The following is a 12535-nucleotide window of genomic DNA, read 5'->3' as shown; positions in this document are numbered from 1 at the left end:
GATAACAAGGAAAATTTGTTTGCCTGGAAACATATGCTTTCATTTGCTAAAAGATATTTCCTCATTTATACAATTCTAGGTTATCTAGTTTTTCCTTCAGCATTTTTGAAGCTATTATTTCATTAGTCTTCTGGTTTCTACTGTTTTCATTGAGATATCATCTATTTATCTTATTTTACCCCTTTGGAAGTAATGCTTTTCTCTGGTTACTTAAACATTAAAAAAAAAAAAAAAATCCTAACTAGAGTTCTTAGGACAACATGCATTAGTGGTTTTAGTTCTGGAACATTCTTGGCATTATCTCTTCTAAACATTTCTTCTGCCCTATTCTCTTTCTCTCCTCTTCAATTCACACTTTTCCTCTCCATGCTTAAATGAACTCTCTTCTATTGGTCTGTTTTCTAGTTCACCAATCTTCTCTGAGATTAATCTGTTTTTAAACTCATTTATGACGGGGTCGCAAAGAGTCGGACACAACTGAGCGACTGATCTGATCTGATCTGATGATGTTTTTAATTTTAGTTATTGTACTTTTCAATACTACAATCTCTGTTAGATTACTTTCTACATATTTCAATAACTGACAAAATTATTGTCAGATATCTGCAGATTGTCATTTATTTTCTTGAATATAATAATCACATTTTTTTCATGAATAACTTTAATATCTGGATCTTCTGTGGGGCTGTTTCTATTGTCTATATTTCTCTTGGTTCTCAGTCATTTGGTCTTTTTTTTTTCCTGTTATGGTTGGTAATTTCTTACTGAATGCTAGATATTGTATATAAAAATCATAAAGACAGGCTCTGGATAACATTAACATCCTCCAAAGAAATTACCTTCTACTAGGCACTTAAGGTAGGGCAGAGGACCATAATCCAGGCTGACTTAAGGTTTCAGCACAGGCAACAAAAGCAAAAATAGACAAATGGGACTACATCAAACTTTGAAACTATTGTTCATTGAAGGACACAATCAACATAGTGAAAAGGCAACCTATGGTTTATGAGAAAAGACTTATAAATCATAAATCTGGTAAGGAGCTAGTATCCAGAACATATAAAGAACTCCTACAGCTTAACAACAAGAATTAAATAACCAAATTTATTTAAGCATATGAAAAGATGTTTCATATCACTAACTATGAGAAAAATGCAATCAAAACTGCAGTGAAGGGAGTTCCCTGGTGGTCCAGTGATTAAGACTCTGTGCTTCCAACACAGGGAGCCTAGGTTCAATCCCTGGTCAGGAAACTAGATCCTGCATGCCAGAACTAAGAGCCTGCATTCCACAAGAAAGATTCTGTTCATGGCAACGAAGATCCCAGGTGCCGCAAACTAAAACCTGGTGCAGCCATATAAATCTTTTAAAAGTGCATTAAAGGGGCCAGAGCAGCCAGTGGCAGTGGCAGCTACGGGCATCCATTCTACCAGGGCATCTGTCTGCTGGACAATAGGTCTGGGAAGAATGTGCTACATGTTGAGGCTCTGGGAAATAACATAAATGTCCGTTGACAGATGAATGGATAAAGAACATGTGGTACGTATATACAGTGGAATACTCAGCCATAAAAAAGAATGAAATAATGCTGTTTTCAGCAATATGGATGGACCTAGAAATTATCGTACAAAATGAAGACAGAAAGACAAATATCACATGATATCACTTATATGTGGAATCTTAAAAACATTTTACAAATGAACTTATTTATAAAACAGAAATGGACTCACAGATACAAAAAACACACTTCTGGCTCATATAATATGTGCAACCTTTAAGATGTTTTAGTACTTTTATCTTTAAAACAAAATAAAGTATTTTACATACATGCCACATAAATGTATACACCCATCTATGTATACACGTACAAAGGTGTTGCCGAGTTTTAGTATGTCACTGACTTGGAGGCATAATGTTATCTGGTCGGAGATTAAAAGCTGATAGTGCCTTATGTATATTATAGATTTTAATAAGTTTTTAATTTATGCATACTGTGGGTTAAGACTGATAAACTGGAAAATACTAAAGCAAGTATTAAGACTCTGTCATCTAAAACAGATCATCAATATAGTAGAAGTTTTCTCATCCATTTATTCATTCATTCAATAATGTGAATTGAATTAGTTGAGATTATATATTAAACTTGTATTGTGTACTGAACTGTAATAGGTAATTAGGAATATAAAAGCAGAATGATTTGGATTTGTTGACAGTAGGGAACTGTTGGATGTACCTGATTAGAAAAAGTGACATGATGCAGTATACTAGGAAAGTTAATCTGGCAATTCATTTGAGTCAAATAAAAAGAGAAAATACAGCCTAGTGATAACAGCATGGACCTTAGAATTAGAGGGAGTAGGTTCAAATTCCAACTGCATTGAATAGAGAGCCCCAGAATAAAGCCATACGCCTATGGTCAATTAATCTTTGACAAGGGAGGTAAGAATATACAATGGACAAAAGACAGTCTTTTCAGGAAGTGGTATTGGGAAAACTGAAGGGCCACTTGCAAATCAATGAAGTTAGCACACTCCCTCACACCATATACAAAAATAAACTCAAAATGGCTTAAAGACTGAAACATAAGACGTGACTCCATAAAACTCCTAGCAGAGAACATGGGCAAAATATTCTCTGACATACATTGTATCAGCACTTTCATAGGTCAGCCTCCCCAGGCAATAGATATAAAAATGAAAATAAACAAATGGGACCTAATCAAACACAAGCTTTCGCACAGCAAAGGAAGCCATAAACAAAATGAAAAGATAACCTACAGACTGGGAGAAAATATTTGCAAATGATGTGACCAACAAAGGCCTAATTTCCACAATATACAAACAGCTCACACAACAAAAAAACAACCCAATTGAAAAATAGGTAAAAGACCTAAAGGGATATTTCTCCAAAGAAAAAATACAGATGGCCAATAGCCACATGAAAAGATGCTCATTATCACTAATTATTAGAGAAATGCAAATCAAAACTACAGTGAGGTACCACCTCACACCAGTCAGAACGACCATCATCAAAAAATCTACAAATAACAAATGCTAGAGAAGGTATACAGAAAAGGGAACCTTCTACACTGTTTGTGGGAATGTAAACTGGTGTAGCCACTATGAAGAAGAGTATGGATGTGCCTTAAAAAACTAAAAATAGAGCTACCATAGGATCCAGCAATCCCACTTTTGGGCATATATTTGGAGAAAATCATAATTGGAAGATACATGTACCCCAATGTTCACAGCAGAACTACTTCCAATAGCCAAGATATGGGAGAAACATAAATGTCTGTTAATAGATGAATGGATAAAGATGATTAGGTATATATACAAAATGGAATATTACTCAGCCATGAAAAATAATAAAATGCCATTTGCAACAATATGGATAGACCTAGAGATTATCATGCTAAGTGAAGTAAGTCAGAAAGAGAAAGATAAATATCATATAATATCACAGATAGGACACAAATGAACCTATCTACAAAACAGAAGAAGACTCAGACATAGAGAACAGACCGATGGCTGCCAAAGGGGGAAGGAGGGGAAAGATAAACTAGGAGCGTGGAATTAACAGACACAAACTACTGTGTGTAAATCAGATAACAAGGTCCTATTGTATAGCACAGGGAACTATATTCAATATTATATAATAATCCATAATGGAAAGGGCTATGAAAAAGAATACATACGACAACCTCAGTTGGTGTGAAAAGGCACAACCTAATGGTCTGAGATACTGCTTTTTCTTTCTGACCTCAATCATCCAAATACATTATGTTACCTTAAGTGATGTGGTGTTGGAGAAGACTCTTGAGAGTCCCTTGGACTGCAAGGAGATCCAAACAGTCCCTCCTAAAGGAGATCAGTCCTGGGTGTTCATTGGAAGACTGATGTTGAAGCTGAAACTCTAATACTTTGGCCACCTGATGCGAAGAGCTGACTCATTTGAAAAGACCCTGATGCTGGGAAAGATTGAGGGCAGGAGGAGAAGGGGATGACAGAGGATGAGATGGTTGGATGGCATCACCGACTCAATGGACATGGGTTTGGGTGGACTCTGGGAGTTGGTGATGGACAGGGAGGCCTGGCGTGCTGCGGTACATGGGGTCGCAAAGAGTCGGACATGACTGAGGAACTGATATGAACTGAACCATAAGTGAACCAAGACTGAGATCTATGCATATTGAAAACTGCTTAGCATTTCTGCAATTTCTGGAACAGCACATGCCATAATGATGTGCATGCAAACTTCTCTGATTTAGACTCAACTTAAGACAGTTACTTTCATCAGGCTTAGGTAAAGTAAGATTCTAATCTACACCTTATTAACTGAAAAGCTCAAAACAAAACAAAACAAAAAACAGTCACTTGTTTTCTTTCTTGTTTCTTTCCAGACAGGGAATGAGAGAAGATAAAAAGGAAAAGGGAATGGGCTGTTAATCTCTCCCTTGAGGAAGATCCTCAGTGGTCTAGAGAGAGGCTTATTTCTATGCTTTAAATTCTGCTTTCCCAGGGGCTGAAGGGAAAAGTAAAGAGAATGGGAATTAAAGAAAGCATTTCATCAGAAGATGGAAAAGTTCAGAATTCTTCAGGTTTCCTACCTCTCTTGGTCAAGGTCAGATGAACGCAAAGTAATCTTAAATGAGAAAGAGAAGAGAGCTACTACTACTACTACTAAGTCACTTGAGTCGTGTCCGACTCTGTGCGACCCCATAGACGGCAGCCCACCAGGCTCTACCGTCCCTGGGATTCTCTAGGCAAGAACACTGGAGTGGGTTGCCATTTCCTTCTCCAATGCATGAAAGTGAAAAGTGAAAGTGAAGTTGCTCAGTCATGTCCAACTCTTCACGACCCCATGGACTGCAGCCTACCAGGCTCCTCTGTCCATGGGATTTTCCAGGCAAGAGTACTGGAGTGGGGTGCCAAATGAGAAAGAGAAGAGAGCTAGTGCTAGAAAAGGGAGACAATAATGACAAAACAAAATACTCTCCAATCGTTCAGCTCCTCTCAAGGCCATGGCACATGCAAAGCCTACTGAGTCAGCAATGAAGCAACAACCGAGAGTTGCATCTGCAAGGGGGGCTCAGGCCCTGACTTGTGACTGAGACATAGAGACATAGGCACCTTGCCTCAGTGCCACAGCTGTTTTTCTCCCAGTCTAAGCTGAGCTGGGCTGATATGTCTTGCTTAAGTATCAGTCCCACTTCATGCCTGCAATAAAAGAAACAATGAAAGTGCAAAAATAAACTTCCCAGAATAAACTTCTTCTACAAGACAATCTTTCAACTATTTAAAGACAGAATCAAGTCCACATAAGTTTCTCTCCTCCATAGTGCACATTTTTCATCCCTTCAACTATACCTTGTATGATGTAGTTTTAGCTCTTGATATACTCTTGTTGGTCAAAGTCATTTCAAAATGTGACATCTAGTTCAGTTCAGTTCAGTTGCTCAGTTGTGTCTGACTCTTTGAGACCCCATGAATCGCAACACACCAGGCATCCCTGTCCATCACCAACTCCCGGAGTTCACCCATACCCATGTCCATTGAGTCGGTGATGCCATCCAGCCACCTCATCCTCTGTTGTCTCCTTCTCCTCCTGCCCCCAATCCTTCCCAGCATCAGAGTCTTTTCAAATGAGTCAACTCTTCACATGAGGTGGCCAAAGTACTGGAGTTTCAGCTTTAGCATCATTCCTTCTAAAGAACACCCAGGACTGATCTCCTTTAGAATGGACTGGTTGGATCTCCTTGCAGTCCAAGGGACTCTCAAGAGTCTTCTTCAACACCACAGTTCAAAAGCATCAATTCTTCGGCGCTCAGCCTTCTTCACAGTCCAACTCTCACATCCATACATGACCACTGGAAAAACCATAGCCTTGACTAGACGGACCTTTGTTGGCAAAGGAATGTCTCTGCTTTTTAATATGCTATGTAGGTTGATCATAACTTTTCTTCCAATGAGTAAGTGTCTTTTAATTTCATGGCTGCAATCACCATCTGCAGTGATTTTGGAGCCCCACAAGTTTTCTGAACGTTGAGCTTCAGGCCAACTTTTTCACTCTCCTCTTTCACTTTCATCAAGAGGCTTTTTAGTTCCTCTTCACTTTCTGCCATAAGGGTGGTGTCATCTGCATATCTGAGGTTATTGATATTTCTCCCGGCAATCTTGATTCCAGCTTGTGCTTCCTCCAGCCCAGTTTTTCTCATGATGTACTCTGCATATAAGTTAAATAAGCAGGGTGACAATATACACCCTTTTCCTGTTTGGAACCAGTCTGTTGTTCCATGTCTAGTTCTAACTGTTGCTTCCTGACCTGCATATAGATATCTCAAGAGGCAGGTCAGGTGTTCTGGTATTCCCATCTCTTTCAGAATTTTCCACAGTCATTGTGATCCACACAGTCAAAGGCTTTGGCATAGTCAATAAAGCAGAAATAGATGTTTTTCTGGAACTCTCTTGCTTTTTCAAAGATCCAGTGGATGTTCGCAATTTGATCTCTGGTTCCCTCTGCCTTTTCTAAAACTAGCTTGAACATCTGGAAGTTAATGGTTCACATATTGCTGAAGCCTGGCTTGGAGAATTTTGAGCATTACTTTACTAGCGTGTGAGATGAGTGCAATTATGTGGTAGTTTGAGCATTCTTGGGCATTGCCTTTCTTTGGGATTGGAATGAAAACTGACCTTTTCCAGTCTTGTGGCCACTGCTGAGTTTTCCAAATTTGCTGGCATGCTGAGTGCAGCACTTTAACAGCATCATCTTTCAGGATTTGAAATAGCTCCACTGGAATTCCATGACCTCCACTAGCTTTGTTCGTAGTGATGCTTTCTAAGGCCCACTTGACTTCACATTCCAGGATGTCTGGCTCTAGGTCAGTGATCACACCATTGTGATTATCTGGGTCGTGAAGATCTTTTTTGTACAGTTCTTCTGTGTATTCTTGCCACCTCTTCTTAATATCCTCTGCTTCTGTTAGGTCCATACCATTTCTGTCCTTTATCGAGCCCAGCTTTACATGAAATGTTCCCTTGGTATCTCTAATTTTCTTGAAGAGATCTCTAGTCTTTCCCATTCTGTTGTTTTCCTCTATTTCTTTGCATTGATCACTGAGGAAGGCTTTCGTATCTCTTCTTGCCATTCTTTGGAACTCTGCATTCAGATGCTTATATTTTTCCTTAGGCTACTCTCCATGAGGTCTCCAAGAGTTGGACACGACTGAGCACATACACACAACTTCAAGCCAGTTACAAATCCAACCCCTGTGTTTTTAATGTACAATGCCTTGAAAGCATGTTTGTATTTTAGTGTAAAACCTTAAAAAAAATAAAAACTCAGAAGAACAGTAGAAATTAATTACTAATGGCAAAATTATAGAGTTGTAGGAGAAAGTTTTCTACCAGGAGAGTTCTTCTATTTCAGTTGTCTGTCTATTCACAAGCCTATACTTAGCTAATAGCATCCTTGACTAGGTTGTTAATCCTTCTTTCCTCAATGGTAATTGAACTGCGCAGAGAATTTATTAAAATTATAGACTTGAGTGATACTGATTTGGAGGAGATACGACCTAATGATTTTTTCAAACATAAACTCTAGTGCACATTATTTCTCATTCTAACATCTGTGGTGAGCAGCTCTTCATAAAAAAAATCCCTAAGGGTTCCAGGTAATCATGCCAGGTGTAACAACACAACATTAAAATGATTTCCTTATGTAAAATCTGGAAGAAGTTAAAGCTTTCAGATATTAGGCTTGTTTTTTTGGCATACATAGGTTACTATGATCATCTTCTAAGTTTATTTTGTATTCAGCAACTTTATTTCCATTTTTACAACCCTCTTATGTCATTGAATCTTTCCTACAATCTACAACTCTGACTCAGTGAACACCAGGTGAATCACAAGCTATACTTGTTTTATTTTTAGTGCAAAGCATAATCCTGAGGGAGTTGCAAATGCTCAAAAACAAAAACCTTGTAAGGCCAAATAACATTCTTTTACACCATGGAGTGTCTCCCATTGCCTGAATCTTAATACATGTCAACAGAGGGGGCAGCATGATGCTTTCATGAGAAACTGTGCCCTCTGCACTTTTCTGAGGCTTTTTTCACTGTGACAAAAAGCACAAATGGCAAAAGAAGAATACCACACTTATGAGCCAGGTGAGGAGTCTATCATACAACTTCATTTCTATTACTTACAGGCTGTCTGTGAGATGCATGGGAGAAAAAGACAACCAGAGTATCTCCTATCCAGACAAAACAAACTCTTATCAGAGATGAGAAAACTGTGCTAAAATTATGCTAAATTAAAGCATGTCAGAAAACAGGTTCCAAACAGGACTCAAAAGCTATTTTTAAACAAAGTGCCAGCTACTTACTCTGGTAGAAAGTTTGCCAGTAATTAATTCTACTTTAGCTGTTTCTATTTGCTTTAGAAAACTTTGTATTTAATCTAGACTGTGGTAAGAAGTGAATTATGAATTAAAGCTGAACTTAAAATATTACTGCACAATTCAAGTGTTTTCTTTCCTTCCAAATGAATTTCATATGGATGAAATAACATAATGTCAGGCTTTAGTTTTACATTACAATGAATGTTTATCCTGAAAGTTGTCAATTGCTTGAGCACTCTGTTGTTTAGCAGCAGCTTTGCCTAGAGATAGGACAAGGGTTTCTCCCTACAACCTTCAGGAAGGGTGAGGCAGAATGACAAAAGGGAGGGATGTTAGTAAGTTGATAGATGAATGAACAAATAAAATGTGGTGTATACATATACATAAATATATATATATATATAAAATATGGAATATTACTCACTCAGCCAAAAAAAAAGAATGAAATAATGCCATTTGCAGCAACTTAGATGGACCCAGAGATTATCATACTCAGTGAAGTAAGTCAAAGACAAATATTATATCACTTATATGTAGAATCTCAAAAAATAATACAAATGAACATATTTACAAAATAGAAATAGACTCACAGAAATAGAAAACAAACTTATGGTTACCAAAAGGGAATGAGGGAAAGGGAGGGAGGGAGGGAAGCACAAATTACTTTGGGATTAACAGATAAACACAACCGTATACAAGGACTTCCCTGGTGGCTCAGATGGTAAAGCATCTGCTAACAGTGTGGGAGACCGGGGTTCAATCCCTGGGTCAGGAAGATCTGGAGAAGGAAATGGCAACCCACTCCAGTATTCTTGCCTGGAAAATCCCACGGACAGAGGAGCCTGGTAGGCTATAGTCCATGGGGTTGCAAAAAGTCGGACATGACTGAGTGACCACTTTCTTTACTTTACTATATACAAAACAGATAAACAACAAGAACCTACTGAACAGCACAGGGAACTTGTAATAACCTATATTAGAAAAGAATCTGAAAAAGAGTATATATATTAGACATATATATATATATATACACATACATGGCTGAATCACTTTGCTGCATATCCAAAATACTATAAATCAACTATACTTCAATTAAAAAAAAAACAAATAATAGTTAGGAGAATGGGCTCTTGATCAAACTGTCCAGGCTTGTGTGTGTGTATGTCAAATGAATGAATATATATTCTCCAATTAAAACATTTAAACATCACAATATATTTTCCATTTCAGTATGAACAACTTGATTCTAAATTTGACTATATCTATGAATCAGGTTCTTTGTAATTTTTTGATACAAGTCCCACTGTCTCATGCAAAGACTAGGTTTGAAAAAGCAGGAATTTTTGATCTTGGTACCATTGAGAAATTGAAAGAGAATGCTTGCCATCTAGTGGAGACCTATTAAACTTCAGTGCTGCTTCTGACTTCTGGCAAATTCCTGGTTTCAAGTGAATTGTTCATTTTAATCTTTTGTGAGAAATTTCCTTCATATAATTTCTCATATAGATTTATAGGAGGAAAAGGGTCTGTAGTAGAACAAAATAATTATGATCATCATCAATATCAAGTTATCCTTTAATCAAACAGGATCTGCTTTATAAGATAACATATGCTCAGTTCAGTTCAGTCACTCAGTCATGTCCGACTTTTTGCGACCCCATGAATTGCAGCACACCATATTATAGTATTTTTAAGTCAGGCTTGAAAGAAAATTCCAGAAAATAATCAATAATAGAAAAGAAACATACTTTTTTAAGGAGTTACCAGCATTTCTTCCACAGTACCTACACAGAAGAGTCAAGAATATAAGTAGATTCTTGCTCCCAGGTTTCTATCTGGTTTTAAGGTCCAGTTTCTCTGTAAGTAGTCTCCATTCTTTCTGTAATTTTTTGTGAATGAAAGTCTGATCATGAAGTTTCAACCTATTTTGTCTTTCAAGGAATCATTTCCTTTTACCATCAAAACACACACAAAACAATTTTCTTTTTTCTTAATGGAGTGTTTAGTAAGTACTTCTTGGGTTGAGTTCAGTATTACTTCTTTAATCACCATAGAGATTAAACCCTGAAGTAGCCAGGTCTCAAGAAACCTCACTCACATCTCAAGAAACAAATTATACTGGTAGGCTCACGAGCTGTGGCAATGAGCTTTCTTGCATCAGAAAGGTAACTAACCTACATGTTGAATAAGGTTCCTTCTCTCTAAAAATGAAGAAACTTGACAAAATATGGATGCTAATTCTTAAAAGAGGCAAGTAAGTGGATTCCATAAAATTATTTGAAAGATTAATAGTTTTAAAACACAATGAGATAGGAGCTATGGTTAGGATGGGGGGAAAGGTGCTACTGAGACAGACAGAAATGTATTTGTGTGAAGAATAGAGTAGACAATGGTTCCCAGGACGTTCTATCTTTCAGTGTGACCTTTCAGCGAGGCTACTTTTTATTTTATCTATATTTTGAGCTGCTTATCCATCAACCAAGCTTGAGTGTTTTAGTTACCCTTCAGGTAGTCATAGCGAATCCCCCAAAGAATCACAAGCATGTGACAAGGGAAGGGCACTGATATCACCATGCCATGGGGTCTATAATACCTGCTCATGAAGCTTGTTTATGCTATCTGGTCATGCTTGTGCTTGCTCCCAAATGTACCACTTCCAACTTGCAACATACTGTTGCTGGGCCTATCTGATCTTATCATTTGAGAAGTGTGAAAGGACTCAGTTCTAGATAGAAAGTCATCTGATGATCCATGCCCAGGCATCCTGCCTCCACCAGGGACCAGGAACATATCAAAAGGCACATAATTCTCCATGGAAAATGGCATGACCTCACTCCAGAACTCAAGAGTTTACATTACTATTTGCCCACTGAGGCCTGCCGCAAACTTCATGCAGCATCTTTTCTTACCAATACTTTTTTTTTTTTTTCAGTCTGCCCAACTGTATGACCCAGGTGGCACCATGGCCTGGACTGTTGCTGAGCTCTGTCTTACTCCAATTTAAAGTGAAGTCGCTCAGTCGTGCCCAACTCTTTGCGACCCCATGGACGGTAGCCTACCAGGCTCCTCTGTCCATGGGATTTTCCAGGTAAGAATCCTGGAGTGGCTTGCCATTTCCTTCTCCAGGAGATCTTCCTGACCCAGGGATTGAACCTGGGTCTCCCACATCGTAGGCAGATGCTTTACCATCTGAGTCACCAGAGAAGTCTAGATCCCATTTAAAGTCGTCAACCTTTTATGCATATGGGCAGGAGAAGCATTCCTAGCTACAGAATTATGCTTCCCCCAGAACTCAAGCACCCACCATTTATTGAACCTTTTAATTTAAAGATACAATAATTCCTTTTTTACTTTAGAAGAGAGATCTAGGCATACCACTGATCAACTGATCTCTAACATATTTACAGATGTGGCAGACACTTGACTCTTCATAGGATTTGTCAGCCACATTCCTGCACCATGTCTTACCAATACCTCCACAGTACTCTCTTGCAAATCCAACCCAATCAACATAATGTTATCAAAGTAAGTAATTAAAGTCATATAGTGCAAAATGTCAAAATGGCCGTATCTTCTCAGACTATATTATGACGGAAGGCAAGAGACTTAAAACAGCCCTGCACAAACCTATAAATGGATATTATTATCCATTTCATATGAATATAAACTGTTTTTTTTTTCTGGGTAAAAGGAAACATTTTGGAGATCAACTTTCTCCCACGACTGAATGGATATTTCTTAGCTTTGTATCTCATTACCCTGGCCAAGTTGCCATTAATTCGGTGTTATTAAGTCTGGTATGTGTGTGACGCACTTGCTAATACTTTGCTGCTGTTCAGTTGCTAAGTCATGTCCAATTCCTTGTGATCCCAAGAACTACAGCATGCCAGGCTTTCCTGTCCTTTACTACTTCCTGGAGTTTGCTCAAACTCATGTCCATTGAGTCGGTGATGCCATCCAACCATCTCATCCTCTGTTGACCCCCTTCTCCTCTTGCCCTCAATCTTTCCCAGCATCAGGGTCTTTTCCAAAATGTTGGCTTTACACATCAGGTAGCCAAAGTATTGGAGCTTCAGCTTCAGCATCAGTCCTTCCAATGAATATTCAGGACTGATCTCCTTTAGGATTGACTGGT

The sequence above is a fragment of the Bubalus kerabau genome, chromosome 19 (genome assembly GCF_029407905.1).
Source record: "Bubalus kerabau isolate K-KA32 ecotype Philippines breed swamp buffalo chromosome 19, PCC_UOA_SB_1v2, whole genome shotgun sequence".
NCBI classification, from domain to species: Eukaryota; Metazoa; Chordata; class Mammalia; order Artiodactyla; family Bovidae; genus Bubalus; species Bubalus kerabau.
Note: the sequence above shows the minus strand (reverse complement) of the source record.